Source organism: Camelus bactrianus, chromosome 20, assembly GCF_048773025.1.
Source record: "Camelus bactrianus isolate YW-2024 breed Bactrian camel chromosome 20, ASM4877302v1, whole genome shotgun sequence".
Taxonomy (NCBI): Eukaryota; Metazoa; Chordata; class Mammalia; order Artiodactyla; family Camelidae; genus Camelus; species Camelus bactrianus.
The window spans coordinates 16,798,125-16,812,053 of NC_133558.1; the positions used below are offsets into that span (position 1 = coordinate 16,798,125).

The window sequence follows — 13,929 nt, forward strand, 5'->3', positions numbered from 1 at the left end:
GCAGGGGAACTCAAATACACATTTATTATTAGCCATGGTGGCCCCAGCAATTCACTCTCAGTGGTGGAATATACAGGCCAAGACTCTAGGATTCTCAGCAAAGAATGAGACTGGTGTCCTTGGGAATGCCTGACTTCCCTACTGACTTGCCTGCAAGGAATTTTATAAGGAGATACCTTGAGGCTATGTAAATATCAAATTTTTACCAACAAGTTTTAGCATTCATTGATGTTATGTGGCTCAATTCATTATTACTTCCATGATTGCCAAATGGTGAATTTCTAATTCCAGCATTCCTTCAAAGAGAGTAATAATCAGTTGGAATTCTACCGTAAGGAAAACCTTTTCTTCTCACTCATTTATTTATAGCAGTGTGGACTTATGGATTATTAGTTTATTTAATAGATTACAATTTGTTTCTATTATTTATTTTGAAGGTCAAATTGTCCCAGATTTCACCAGTAAAAGCCTCATTTAAGCTAGCTCTAGTGTCCTTTTTGACATGTCCCCATCATTCTTGGAGCATTGCCTTACTTTCTGGCAGAAGATGTCCCAAGGATCATCTTGTACTTTCCCTGCCCCAGCCATGGAGTCCGCCATTTCCCTATGAAGCCCTGGTTCATTTTAGTAAAGAGTGGGATTTAAATACCAAGATCTGGGCATTAGGTGTGTTCATGGCTTTTGGGATTTTGCTGCTGCTCCTAGGACCCCTCAGTAGAGAGAGCTAAGGAATATGTGTATGTATCTATATAATAAATGACTATATATTGACATCTTTATTTCTTTATCTATAGATCCAAATATGTTTTGAAAACCATATGTTCACACTAACTCCAATTCCAATCCAATAGGTTCATCCTAGTTTTTCCCCTTTTCATATTTGTAACTTCCTTCTCCCACAGTGCAAAACTTGGCTTCTATTATCTTCGATGTATTTACTTTTTCACTTACCACCACCCCCCCATACATGACTAATCTCCCATTGGTGCTACCACTACAATCCCCCAGTCTCGTGTGGGCAACCTCCTAAACCCACTTGGACTCCAACCCCTTGGTCAAAGCCACTGCCACACCCCATCGTGGGTGTTCTCCTCACCCGTCATTGGCTCTGATACCCCCATACCCAAACATGGATGTTTTGCTCCCACCCCTACACAAAGGCCTGCCTCACTCTGCCCTTCCTAATGACTTCGGACTGAATTATTCAGGAAGGCAGGTGTGAATCAACTGAAATATCTTTGAGACAATTTGGAGCGTAAACTATCCTGTGGTATAGCTCTTTAGGAAAGCCTACAAAGTTCTTCACCATCTCATCCAGTCTGTTAGAGTTGAGTCAGGTGAGGATGTTGTATGAATGTGCTCTTAAGGTACAGTGTATACTTTTTTTTACATATATATATTTATTTTTATTGAAGTTTTATTTCGCAAGAGGAATCCCTCACTGAGAGTATCACTGTGAAGCAGAATATTCATTTTCACTGATTTATGGCCTCTCTTTATCAAAGTCAACACAATATTTAGTACCAGAGGTAAATTTTTTCTTTTCAATGAAATCTCCTAAAATGACCCATAAGTTTAAATCAGAGTAAGGGGTGATGAATCTTACCAAGAAAGCCCATAATATTATAGAGAAGCAGTTGGATAGAAAAATATCCTTTCTCTAGCATGAGTTGCAATATTGAGGCAACACCATGTCTAACAGAAAAACACTGTGAAAGAGTCTCAAAGCACTACTGAAAAATGGGAAGCGTTAGGTGGAAAGGTATTAGAAAGAAGAATTAGAAATACAAGTGGCAACTCATGGAACTACTTCAAGATAATGTATAAAATCATTTATGGCAGTGGGTGCCCAGCATATATGTAGATCGAGCAAGAAATACAGACCACGTGTGGATGTGATATTGTCCAAAATACACAGAAACTGAATATTTTTAACATTTACTTACTTAAACTAAGAGATATAGCACTAAAAAATAATAGTTTTAGGGGTTTTTTCCTGACTATCAAAGTAACATATATTCACTATAGAAAATACAATAGAACACAATGAAAAAAGTAGCAATGACATATGTATCTACCACTCAGGTTTAACTCTTTATTAATATTTTGTTATATTTCCTTTAGATCATATTGTTTGCTTTAAAAAATAGAATCAAACAACCAAACCTACCACCTAAAAGAATTAGAAAAAGAAGAACAAACAAAACTGAAAGTCAGCAGGAGAGAAATAATAAAGATCAGTGAGGAAATAAAATAGAGATTACAACAACAACAGAAAAAAATCAATAACCCCAAGAGCTGGTTTTTTGAAAGAGTAAACAAAATTGACAAGCTTCTGGCCAGGCTCACTAAGAAGAAAAGAGAGAAGACCCAAATAAAATATGAAATGAAAGAGGAGAAATTACAACCGATGCCACAGAAATGAAAAATGGGATTATAATATATATGCTTGGATTTTTTTCACAGTGATACATGTTGCAGACATTTTTCCCATGACATTGGATACTCTATGACATAACTTTAATGGCTATGTGACATTTTGTTGTACAGATGTACTATAACCACTTTTCTATTGTTAGATATTAGTGGTTTCCAATTTTGGTTACTAGAAATAATGTGATGAACATTTGTTCATAAGTATTCATGCACATCTATGATTATTTCCTCAGGATAGACTTTTAGAAGCGGAAATTGAGTTGCTGGAGCAAATAGTGTACAAAATTTAAAGGCTCTCATAATTTTAATTATACATAAATCAATAGAATTTAAGAAAAGAGTAATACACTTTTATGAAGTATGTGAGTTTTTTTAACAAGTATAATTAACATTTTTTTTTAGCATTTTGGTTGGATTGTGCGCTTCATAACCCCTGGGAAAATTAAAGAACAGACTGTCCCCCAACGGTCTCAGAAAAGCAGAATTGCTAGTTTGATCCTGTTTCCAAAGACTTCACTAGGCTTTTGTGGTAATAAAGGAATTATTGCCTCATATCACACTGGCAGAGCAAGCAGTGAAATATTTATTTTGGAATATCTGCTTTCAATCTGGCAGGGATTTGGAATTTTAAAATCTTCTTCAAAATATTTCAGAACCACAAATTAGAAAAAGCTTTGAATTAAGAATTAATTGGGCTTTTCTTTTCCCTACTGTTTGTTCAGTTTTTCAAGAGAAAAAATAAGTGCTACACAGAATACAGTTAACTCTTAGTCTTGAGTGATTTTAATGTGCGCTGCTGCCTACAGGTCAGAGCCTGGACCAGATGACCTCTGGAGACCCTTTCCAACTCAGTATATAATTCTAACTTTTATGTTCAATGAGCTTTAATTTGGAGAATTTAGCACCCACTTCTCAGCCAAACCCTTTCCTCTTTACCACATGTTTTCTTTGTGCTTTAATTTTCCTTTTATACTCACAGAGGGTGTCTGTCAATCCGCCATTGTTGTAATTATGGCAGTGTTTACACATGAGCGTTAATCTAACAATGAAGGAGACAGGAGCAGAATGCTGAGTTCAGTGATGCTTATACAGCCATGAGCATGGAACTTTCTTAGAACATTAACAAAAATGTTAAAGTCTTGATTTAAAATCTGATGTAATATTATACTTGAGAATACAACAAAAATTCTCAAATGCTTAAGCCTTAAAGTGCAAAGGAAAGGCAGTGCTCCTTCTCACACAAAACCTCCTACAGGGAAGATGAAAGAAAGCCTCGCAGCTTCCTTTCTGCAAGCCCAGAACTCAACAGGTAGCTCTTGGTGAAACCAGCCACATTGTAGCTCCTCAAATGTCCATCTGACCAGGCATAAAACCTCTTTGGGTTCTCCCTCCTCCAGCAGAGTCTCACTGTGTAGGCTAAGCCTGATGGTCCCTCAGTGCCTAGAATCAGCACATACACTATGGAAGCAAACAGCAAATGATGATCAGCTTCCTCCAGAAGACCTCTTCTCTTTCCGGAATTCCCAATCATCTGGACCGAATGGTTCTCACAGCTCTCTGATACCTAAAAAAACCACGCTTTTGTCATTTATCCAGTTTTTCTGATTGCTGCACAGGTGCATTGTACAGCCATGACCTACTTCATTCTACTTAAACGTGGAAGACTGCTTGTGGGTAACATCTTCATGTATTTAGGGTTGTGGCTCAAGAAGTGGTCTTGAAATTCTACCCTCCTAGGTACTTGACCTTGGCAAATTCATTTAACATCTCTTAGGAATAATAATGGCTCCTTCTTTGGGTTCTGACATAGATCAAGTGAAATAATATTTATACAAAGCACTTTCAAGAAAGAAAGTGATTTAAATAAAAGGCAGCCTTTTAAAAATTCATTTATTCATTCATCCAAAGACATTTATTGAATACTTAATGTATGCCAGACATTTTGCTAGGAGCAGGTGGGAAAAAAATAGATGAATAAGACTTGGAAACATGGTCTCACAAGAAGCTCACAATTCTAGCGGGGAAGATGAATATGAAATTCAGTAACAGAAATATAATCATGTAATTATAGACATAGGTAAGAGGTAAAATGACATAAAGAAAGGGATAAATCATTATACTCTGCTGGGACAGAGAAGTTATGGAAGACTTCCCAGAGAAAGTGAGATTTTAGCTAAATCCCAGTGACTTACAAGTGAAAATTAACCCATTCTTGTAGAGATTATCAGTTGTCCACTTGCATCCATGGTCCATTTGTTCCATAGAAGTGTCACAGTGGGACAAACAGTTACACAAACACAATACAATCTCAGCCTCCCTTGCACCTGATTAAGATATGGCTGTGTCTTAGATCTCACCTAGATTTTTAAAAAAGTAATATTTACCACATGTGGGTCTTGGCCTTAAAATCCTCCGTGCTTCTTCTCTCTGACAGCTGGAAGGCAGGCATTCCTACACCCAGCTTAGCCACACAGACCAGGGCAGCAACCTTGGTGATGGTTATGCAACGAGATGGAAGAATGACCATGTGCATTAGACCTGTCCCACTAACTTGAACTGCTCACCTCAAAACTGTTACATGAGAGAAAAAATGATTCCTGTTTTCTTTAAGCCATTCTATTTTGGAAACTTTGCTATACTAACTAGTGAACCATCCCTAATCATCCTCAAGAAATACTTCTAAGAAACAATAAGAAAAAGGTGAAGGGGCCAACTAGAAAATAGGCAAAGGACATAAATAGGCAACTCATGAAGGAAGAAATACAGATGGCCAGTCAACATATGGAAATAAGTCTTCAAATTTCCAAGTAATTAAAAAAACTACACAAGAAAATAAGAAGATGCCTTCTTGCTTATCAACTGATTTCACAGCAGTTTATTCTAGCAATTTACATCTAGGCATTTGTTTCGAGGGATTACTTTTCAGAATATGGGGATACATTTAGAGCTGTTAGATTATAATTTGTCTAAATCAGAATTGGAAATAATTTATATGCCCAATAGCAGATTATTGGGTTAAATAAATTATGGTATAATGGAGAGCTGTTCCAGCGTTTAAAATGACTTAGTGGAGGCCAAAGAGGTGCCACTTGAAGGGAAAGTTATCTGGGCTGGTTGGGCAGTCACGTGTGAATAACAGAATTGTGGACCCAGATCTTGGGGGCAGAAAGACATTGCAGGTGACCAGGCCTAACACAAGAAGTACAGAAAGTTTGTCATCTTTTTCCAAATCCTCATTGGAGGGAAAAGAAATTCTCTCAAAAAACAGATTCTCTGGAAATTGTGGCTATGACCTGGCAAATAAAGGAAAAATTACATGACTTTGCAGGCCTCAGCCTGGGAAATTATTCAATGATAGTTGAACATATTTGCCTAGCTCCAGTGATGCTGGTTCACCACGGACAGAGAGCCCATAACAGAAACATAACGGGTGTTTTTCTGAAGTTTCTCAGAACCATGAAATGATGCAAGATCTGTTCAATAGAAATCTGACTTTAAACGTGGCCTTAACGTCTAGAGGAAGTGAAGTCCAAGTGCACGTCTGGCCCTCTTTGAGCTGTGCTGAGCTTCCTATGTTCACAAACAGTTTACAGAAAGAAAAAGAATACATCTCACTTGGCTGCTGTGTTGTTGCCCCTTATAAAGTCATAATTCAAAAGGCGATTTGAAGGATATGTAATAATTGATTTAAACTGATTTTAGGCAATCATTTTTAAAAGGTCAAACTCATCAGCTCATACAGAATTTGAGTCTGATAGAAATGCTGCGATTTTAGAACAATTGAAAGAATTGTGGAAATGAGAAAATAATCTTCCTTTTCTTCCAGAACATACTGGTAATATTTATTGCAGTTGCATTGAGAGGCTTTGCCTATTAAAGAATGTTGGTTTATCCAAAATCTCTTGAAATACATGATTTCCAGAAAGGCATCTATTCTGAGAACTATGAACTATGGACAGAATCAAAACCTTTATTTAAAGCCATATAATTAAACCACCAATGAAACATAACAATCTACTTCACAGCAAAGTTGAAAAATACGTGAAAGAAACATTTTCAACCTCAAGGAGGTAAAAGTGCACTATGAGAAATTCCCGTGCTGAAATGTCTAATGTTGCTTAAGAATACTTTGTCCTTAAGCAATTCTTTAGACTGCACAAGAGTATAATTTATACTTCTATGAAAAAAAATCAAAGATATTTCATACCAGAAATGACAAACAGCAATCACCATTAATTTGCTTGAGATTAGTATTAAATGTTTCACAAGAAAACATTTAAATGCATGTAGCTATTTTCTTATGTTGAAAAGTGTTTTAAATGTTTTTAAAAGCAAATAATCAATATTAATATTTTGTTTACAGAGACATTAGGTAAGCAAAATACCATAATTATTAAGCCAATATGTGATGATATCAATAACTGTTAAAAAATGAAAACCATCATACTTCTGAAATGATCAAAGACATCCCTGAAATTAGGGTTTACATTCATATAGAAGGTTTTTGAAATTAATTTCACACAGTTTATAAAACTCAAGGATATTTTTGGTTTCTCTGATTTTCGCCAGAATCAACATGTCATGAATGTGTGTATGTATGTGACAGAATGGAGGTGAAAATTACTTTGCAGATTCTTACCTTGAAATGTTTATGGATTTAGCTAATTTGTATTCACCTTTTTACTGTTTGCAGATTCCTAATATCTTTAGTTCTGTGTCAGTTGTTTCTTTTATTTGAATAAATTCACTACGTGTAAGTCCTGCTTTAAAAAAAAAAAAAAGACTTTCTGGAAGTACATTTATCTACACTGAAAGATCATCATGGTATATTAAGGGGAAATATCAGGCTATGAGCTCATCTTTGTGAAGTACATAAGTGTAGAAAAGAAGTCAACAGATACTAGTTGCACAGAAGGATCACCTGGGGAGCTTTTAAAAATCCAATGACCAGACCCACCTCAGTTGGACTGAGTCAGAATTTCTGGGTGAGAATTGCAGGTACCTACTTCAGAAGCTCCCCAGGTGATGCCAGTGTACAGCAAAGGTTGAGAATTACTGCTTTAGAAACACACACACACACACTCACAGTAGGTCTACCCGTGATGTGAATTATGGGAAATTATACACTCTTTTTGCTTATTTGTGTTATCTGCAATAAACATGAACATTTTCTACAAGAAACATGTTGTTGTGTGCATGTAACTTTTGAAAAGCAATAAAAATTGGTAGGAAGGATAGTGGAGGGATGAGAGGAAGGGAATAGGGAGGGAGAGAGAGAAAGAAAGGAAAGAAAAGGAAGAAAGGAAAGAAAAGAAAGAAAGAAAGAAGGAAAGAAGGAAAGAAAAGGAAGAAAGGAAAGAAAAGAAAGAAAGAAAAGGAAAGTTTTTAATTACATTTGACCCTGCATCCACACAAGAAAGACTCGAGGGAACAGGAGGAGAAACATACTCAGTGTCCTGCTGTCCTCACGAGTGGCTAAAAAATGGTTCTGAGCATAAGAGTGAGTTGCAGGAGTTATCATCTGCTGAGTCTCTATCATGTGTCAGTGCTTTATTTTTTATCCCATTTAATCCCAGTACCTACCCAGCAGGGGTGATTGGTCATCTTTCTTTCACAGATGGGGACACTGACTCTCAGAGGTGACGTGACGCACTGAGTCCAGTATTCGAATACTGCATGAGCCCAAGCCCCGACCCCCCTCCTAAACTCACCTTCTGTGATGAGGAAGAGGAAGTGGCTGGGCACAAGGTAATCTTCCTTTGTGTGTCTAACAGCTGTGAATCTTTCTTGTTTTTTAACTTTTATGGAGAATTGATACCTTTTCAAAGCTTTTTAAGTGTCACTTCTTCTGCCAAGACCCAACTCCCATTGCTAACCCTTGGATGTCCACAGATTCTTCACGGGGCTAAGCTTCACACATGACTTTGTTGGACAAATTGTCTTGACCTTCTACTGAGGAACTGCCATTTCCTAGTTATGTCCCAACAATACATCAAAAACCTACCCAGGTTCCTCTGTAAATGCGGCTGGGCCAGGGTATTGTCACCGTTTCCTAAATGCACAATAGCTTTGCTGTCAGCCAGCACGATTTGACAGCGCCAGCAGTTAATAAATGACAAAAGGAAAAAGAAGATCTAAATGGCAAAAGTTACGGAAGCCAGAGAGAGTTGGGCAAGAGAAAGATATCACTTAGACATGTCAGCTCTAATAAGTAAATTAATCACGTAAAATAGTACGTCAATCAAATTTTTTAAAAAAATGAACCCATGGAGCCCAACTCTCATTTTCATATGCTTTTTAATGCCAGTGCTATCCACTTCTACATTTCAGTGTTCAATGTTTTAGATTAAGGGGAAAATTTTAAGTTAAAAACGAGAGCATTCTAACTTCTTCCTGACTTTGTTCTTTATTACCTCCTGCTAGTTCCCATTAGATAAAATCAAATCCAATTAAAATTCACCTCATTTATTGGCTTACTTTTTAAATTTATTGCTTGGTAACCCCGAGTAACTTAAGAGCATAGAGGAAGCCCAAGTAACCTCTAAGACAGGGCTGGTTTACTTGTTCAGATAGTCTCAAATGCTCAAGATTGTGTCTGGTACTTTGGCCGTAAGCGTCTTCACCGAAGATAATTTTGCTGCAAGGATTTTCACTACATAACTCACTAGCCATGAGGCAGTTTCTTCATAAAAGATAAAATAAAAGAAAAATTTAAAGAGGAGCATTAAAAAAGGATATGATAAAACATAAGAAATGAATAATAATTTAAAAAAGCTATTGCAAAATGCCAAATATTTGAATACATTTAAAATGTGTGTAGATTCATCGCATGTGGGTTGTGTTTAAGTATTTGACCTATAAGTCTTTTGTTCAGAGTATTTATATACATTTGTTTTTTACTTGCTGATTTTTTCTCCTCATTCTCCTCATTTTCTTTTTCACTAAAATTTATTTCTTCACTGAGTTTCCAAACGCTAGGATGCATATTTGTAAGTGAGCTAAGTACTGCGATGTAAAAGAGTCTGCTCCATTGTTTGCTGTATGTTGTACTTGGCATATTGTCATGTGTCTGTTGATAGACATGGCAGTTTTATGAGAAATGTGGGTTCCTTTAACTCTTATCCTCTTTCTCCTCCAATGTAGGAGGAGGAAATAAGAAACCAATTCTTGGAGCAAATCATCACCAGCTGTCAGCTCAATAAAGCTATCAAGAGCATCACTAGCTGGAAGAAATAACATGCTTCAACTCGCTGAAACCAAACTGTCAAACCCAACTGTTGACCTATCATGGCAGAACTGCTTTACAGTGAATTAGTTATACTGCAGAAATGTTTGCAGCAAAAATGCTTGGGGGCAAAGATGTCTAATGGCAAAGATGTTTATGGGGAAAGTACCTAGAACCACTTAATATGACGTCTTCAACCAACTGGCCTTCCCTTTGATCACAATTGACGTGTGTCTTCCCAGTGGCTTTCCTTGAACAGGACGGTATGAAGGAGAGAATATTAGCTCTGGAGTCAGGCTGTTCTGAGTTCGAATGCTGGCATGACTATTGATTATGTGAGCTTGATAAAGTTGTTTAATTTCTCTGAGCCTTAGTTTCTACTGTTTTCAAAGTTGGGATAAAAATTTTCTCGTGTTCTTCCTAGGAAAATTTCAAGGGTGAATACATATCACTTGCCTGACCCAGTGCTTAATACAGGATAGGCACCTGACAAATGTTATCTCATACCCATATTTGATTACTATTAATCATTGCTCCCAACCCACTCCTGCTTTCAGCATATTATTATCACAATTTGGGTTCTCTCTTGATACCTACTGTGTCCTCCAGGAGATTATACTCACTGGCAGTGGGGATGATGCCTGATCTTTTATAAAGAGCGTGTAAGCCGGAGCTCCAGCGATGGGCAATAACCCATGTGCTCACCTAACCAACCTTTCAACCAGGCATAATTTGGGTGTATGACTAGGACAGTGTTTATCGATTGGTTATTGATTATTGGTTATTGATACCCTCTGTTTAGAAAACCTGGCAGTGACTCTTACAATTTTTATTTCTAGCAAGGCATTTCCCAATATTAAATAAAAACATAGAGGTTTAAAGCATTGACTTGAGTATATATTGCAAAGCAATATTTGAAAATTTACACTCAGCTAAGACAGAGAGTCATTTAAGAAAGGCCATTGATTTTCAGTTTGTAAACACATGAGTCTGGGCTACCCTGCAGGGTAATGTTGTGTGTGGCTCATTTGTAGGTGAGACCGCATCATTAAAAAAAGTTTGGTGGTTTCCTGGATGGGATCCAAGACAAATTTGCCTTAGAGGGCATTTCCCCCTGAGTCTCACAGTCTTCTAGAGGCAGTGTGTTATTTTGCAGTCTTGGAGGTAATTTCTGAAATGTCTGTTACCTGAAAAATGTTTACTGATTTATAATATAAAGCTATGTGTGCCTTGAGGGAAAAGATCATGCCTTATTCATCTCAGCAGCCTTTGCAGATCAGAGAATACCGTGAATTCAGTAGGTGCTAAATAACTGTGGGCTGAGTTAAACTAATCAAGGCCGGTATGTTTGAGGGCAGAAAGAACTAATGGAATGAAGACATACTTTTCTTTCCACATTTTGATTTAAAAGGTGATTCTTATGATCTTTATTGCAGCTAAGAGTCAGTCATGAGCTCAAGCTGATCTCTGTCAAGGCTGGGATAATTTCCACCAGTTTGAAAGCTTGTTAATTATGTGTGGAGGATTGGATGTAGTTGTGCATATTTCAAGTCAAAGTCCTCCTAAATATTCTCACCTGTGAATATTTCTCCCCTACTTTCTGTCTTCAGTTTCAAGCACTCAAAAATACAAACAGGGCTTAAGTCAACCTGCAAAACTGTGAACTATAAACTGGTTTTTGGAAGAGACAGACTTCTCTGTTTATGCGCCAAAATAATGGGATGATCAAACAACGTTCCAAATGGGAGTCATCGCCTGTTGTAGAGATCACTTTGAGGAGTTAGCCAAACATCCAATTTGGTCAACTGGTCAAAAGGTAAATGAGATATATTGCTAATGATTGTGTTGTCCTGTGGCTGTAAAAAAAAAAAAAAGAAAAGAAAAGAAAAGAAAAGCCAAGAGTGAGGGAATACTTACTGCCTCTTGAATTAGTGAAAATATAAAAAGCTATGATATTCGATGCCAATAAAGCTTTAGTAAAACTGGCTCTCTCAGGCACTGCTGACAGCAACAAAAATGATACCTTTCTGGAAAGCAATTTGGGGGAAGCCATAAAAAAATTTCCTAGCTTCTGTTTCAGATTTCTGGGATTTTATCCTGAGAAACTTGTCCAAACATGAGCAAAAACTATCTGTATGAACATGTCCATCGCAACATAATTCATACTGGCAGAAAATGAGAAGTGACAACAGGGCAATATTTAAGGCAGTTACAATATATCTCCTCTACGGAATGTTAATTTCAAGAACAATTATGAACTCCACAGCAATGTAGAAAACTGCTTGGACAATGTTGAACTCAGAAACAAAAATTGTAAAATACGAAGTTTTGTTGTGTTCTAGCAACAGATATGTAATCAGTGCACATATTTCAAAAAAAGCCAAAGATAAATAAAAAATGGTGACAGTTGCTTTGTTAGAAATAGTGCACACTGAGAGTGTAGAGAAATTGGAAGTATTTTCTATTTCCCAAATATTGACTATTATGGTTATATTTAGTAAGTTAAAAATACAAAATAAGATCTTCAGAGAAGAAAATTAACTACCTTTTCCTGTTTCTTCTTTCAATAAGAAACAGGTGTCAGTGAAATCTTCCTTAAATCCAAAACACATTTCTCATGCTGTGGCTGAAGTATATTTTTTCTTGGAATTAAGATTTCCATCCTCTGTATTTGTTATTTTTGCCAAGGGCACTATAGTTCCATGGTAAAGTTTTTTTGTTTGTTTCAGTTCTATTTCCTTGAGGTTGCATGCAAGTATATTTGGAACAGGAAATTTAAATTATCAATGTGTATTTATGTATTTAACCTAATAAACAGCTTTCTTTTGAAGGCTTATTCGAACGCTGGCTTGTTATGCTACAATGTAATCGCTGTGCATGTAATTCTAAAATTCCCTGGTTGTTGTCTAGCCTCTCTGAGGGCTTACCATTCTAAAGAGGAAAGCACAAACTAGTCGCATTTAAGATTAAGCCAGGAACATGGCCTTCCTTGTACGAGAGTGTCCTTCTCAATTCCAAGGAAAAGAAACGGATGTTATTTCAGCTTTCCTCATGTGATTTAAAAAAAAAAAACAAAACCAAACTTTTATGGTTGTACACAGGAACGTTACCAAGCTCCCTCTTTCCTTTTGGGTTGTGGAAACTTGAGCTATATTTGAGCAAAACGAAAATATCCAAGATCTTATCCTTTTGGGATCCATTCCCATGCTGGCATTTGCTATGTCGCCCATGGATGTCTCTGTAGTTCTACAGAAAAATGTACCTACTAGTGATGGTTAAAGTCATATTCCTCAGCAGTCACTTGTGCACCAATATTGTGTAATTAAGAATCTGGGTTCAAGTACTAGCTCTTTGTGACTTACTAGTTGCATATCTTCTTAACAAAAACAAAACAAAACAAAACAAAACAAGAAGCTCTCATTTCCTATTCCCTGTTAGTCAAAGTGAATAAGATTACCTAATGGGGATGAATTTTTACAACTGCAATGATAAGTGTTGGTGGATTTTTTTAAAAGTGTTTTACGATGAAGTGCTCTGTGATGTAAAAGGTATTATGTAATTGTATGTATATATTAGTATGTGTGTATCCAAGACATGACTAATAAGATGATGGTTATACAATTGATTGTCAAGGAAATATGCTTGTTTAGCCTGACTATGAATCAGCCACAGATCTTAAACATCTCAGCAGTTGCTGACTATAAATCTATGTGGGTCATAGAAGTCGTAGGTTTTCTCATCGCCTTTCTTTCTTGAACAGTATTTGTAAAATTACAAGAACGCTTAGCCTAGATTATCTCAGCTATCACACAGTGAACAGATACTAAGTGTGTTAACATCTTGAGCCCTCAGGGCAGCCAGGTAGGGCCTGGCAATGTACTGGGGGCCCTAGAAACACCCCTTCTTAATGAGAGGTGATTTATCTGTTTACGCCAGTGTGCTGGACAAATAAAACCATGTTCTATGTGTGTATGTCAGGAAGAGGGTTGGGAAGCCCTGTGATACAGCTCAGCCTCATTGGTGATCATTTGTGCACTTAGGTAGTATACTCCTATGACCTTGACTTTGCATTAGCTCCCTTTCTAGCTTTTCCTATTTTGCTGCTCTAAGTTATTCATGCTTTTCTTACAGACAGTGTTGTCTTTTCTAAATGTGGGAAGTCCATGGACTGGAAAGTTTCTGGCAATGTCTGTATCTGCTTGGAAGTATCATTAAAATGACCTTAGATCTGTGACCTTGAGCTAGACAAGAGGGAAAAGTCAAATCCA

At 36.9% G+C, this 13,929-nt stretch overlaps 1 protein-coding gene and 1 pseudogene across 3 annotated transcripts in view; one reads left to right on the top strand and one right to left on the bottom strand.

Annotated features, from left to right (window-relative positions):
* Positions 1 to 13,564, top strand: part of LOC123614107 (KATNB1-like protein 1) — a 30,551-nt pseudogene extending 16,987 nt beyond the window's left edge.
* The window catches only part of LOC105084186 (cytidine monophosphate-N-acetylneuraminic acid hydroxylase), a 216,769-nt gene that overhangs the window by 93,502 nt on the left and 109,338 nt on the right, over positions 1 to 13,929 (bottom strand). The gene's annotated exons all lie outside the window — the stretch shown is intronic.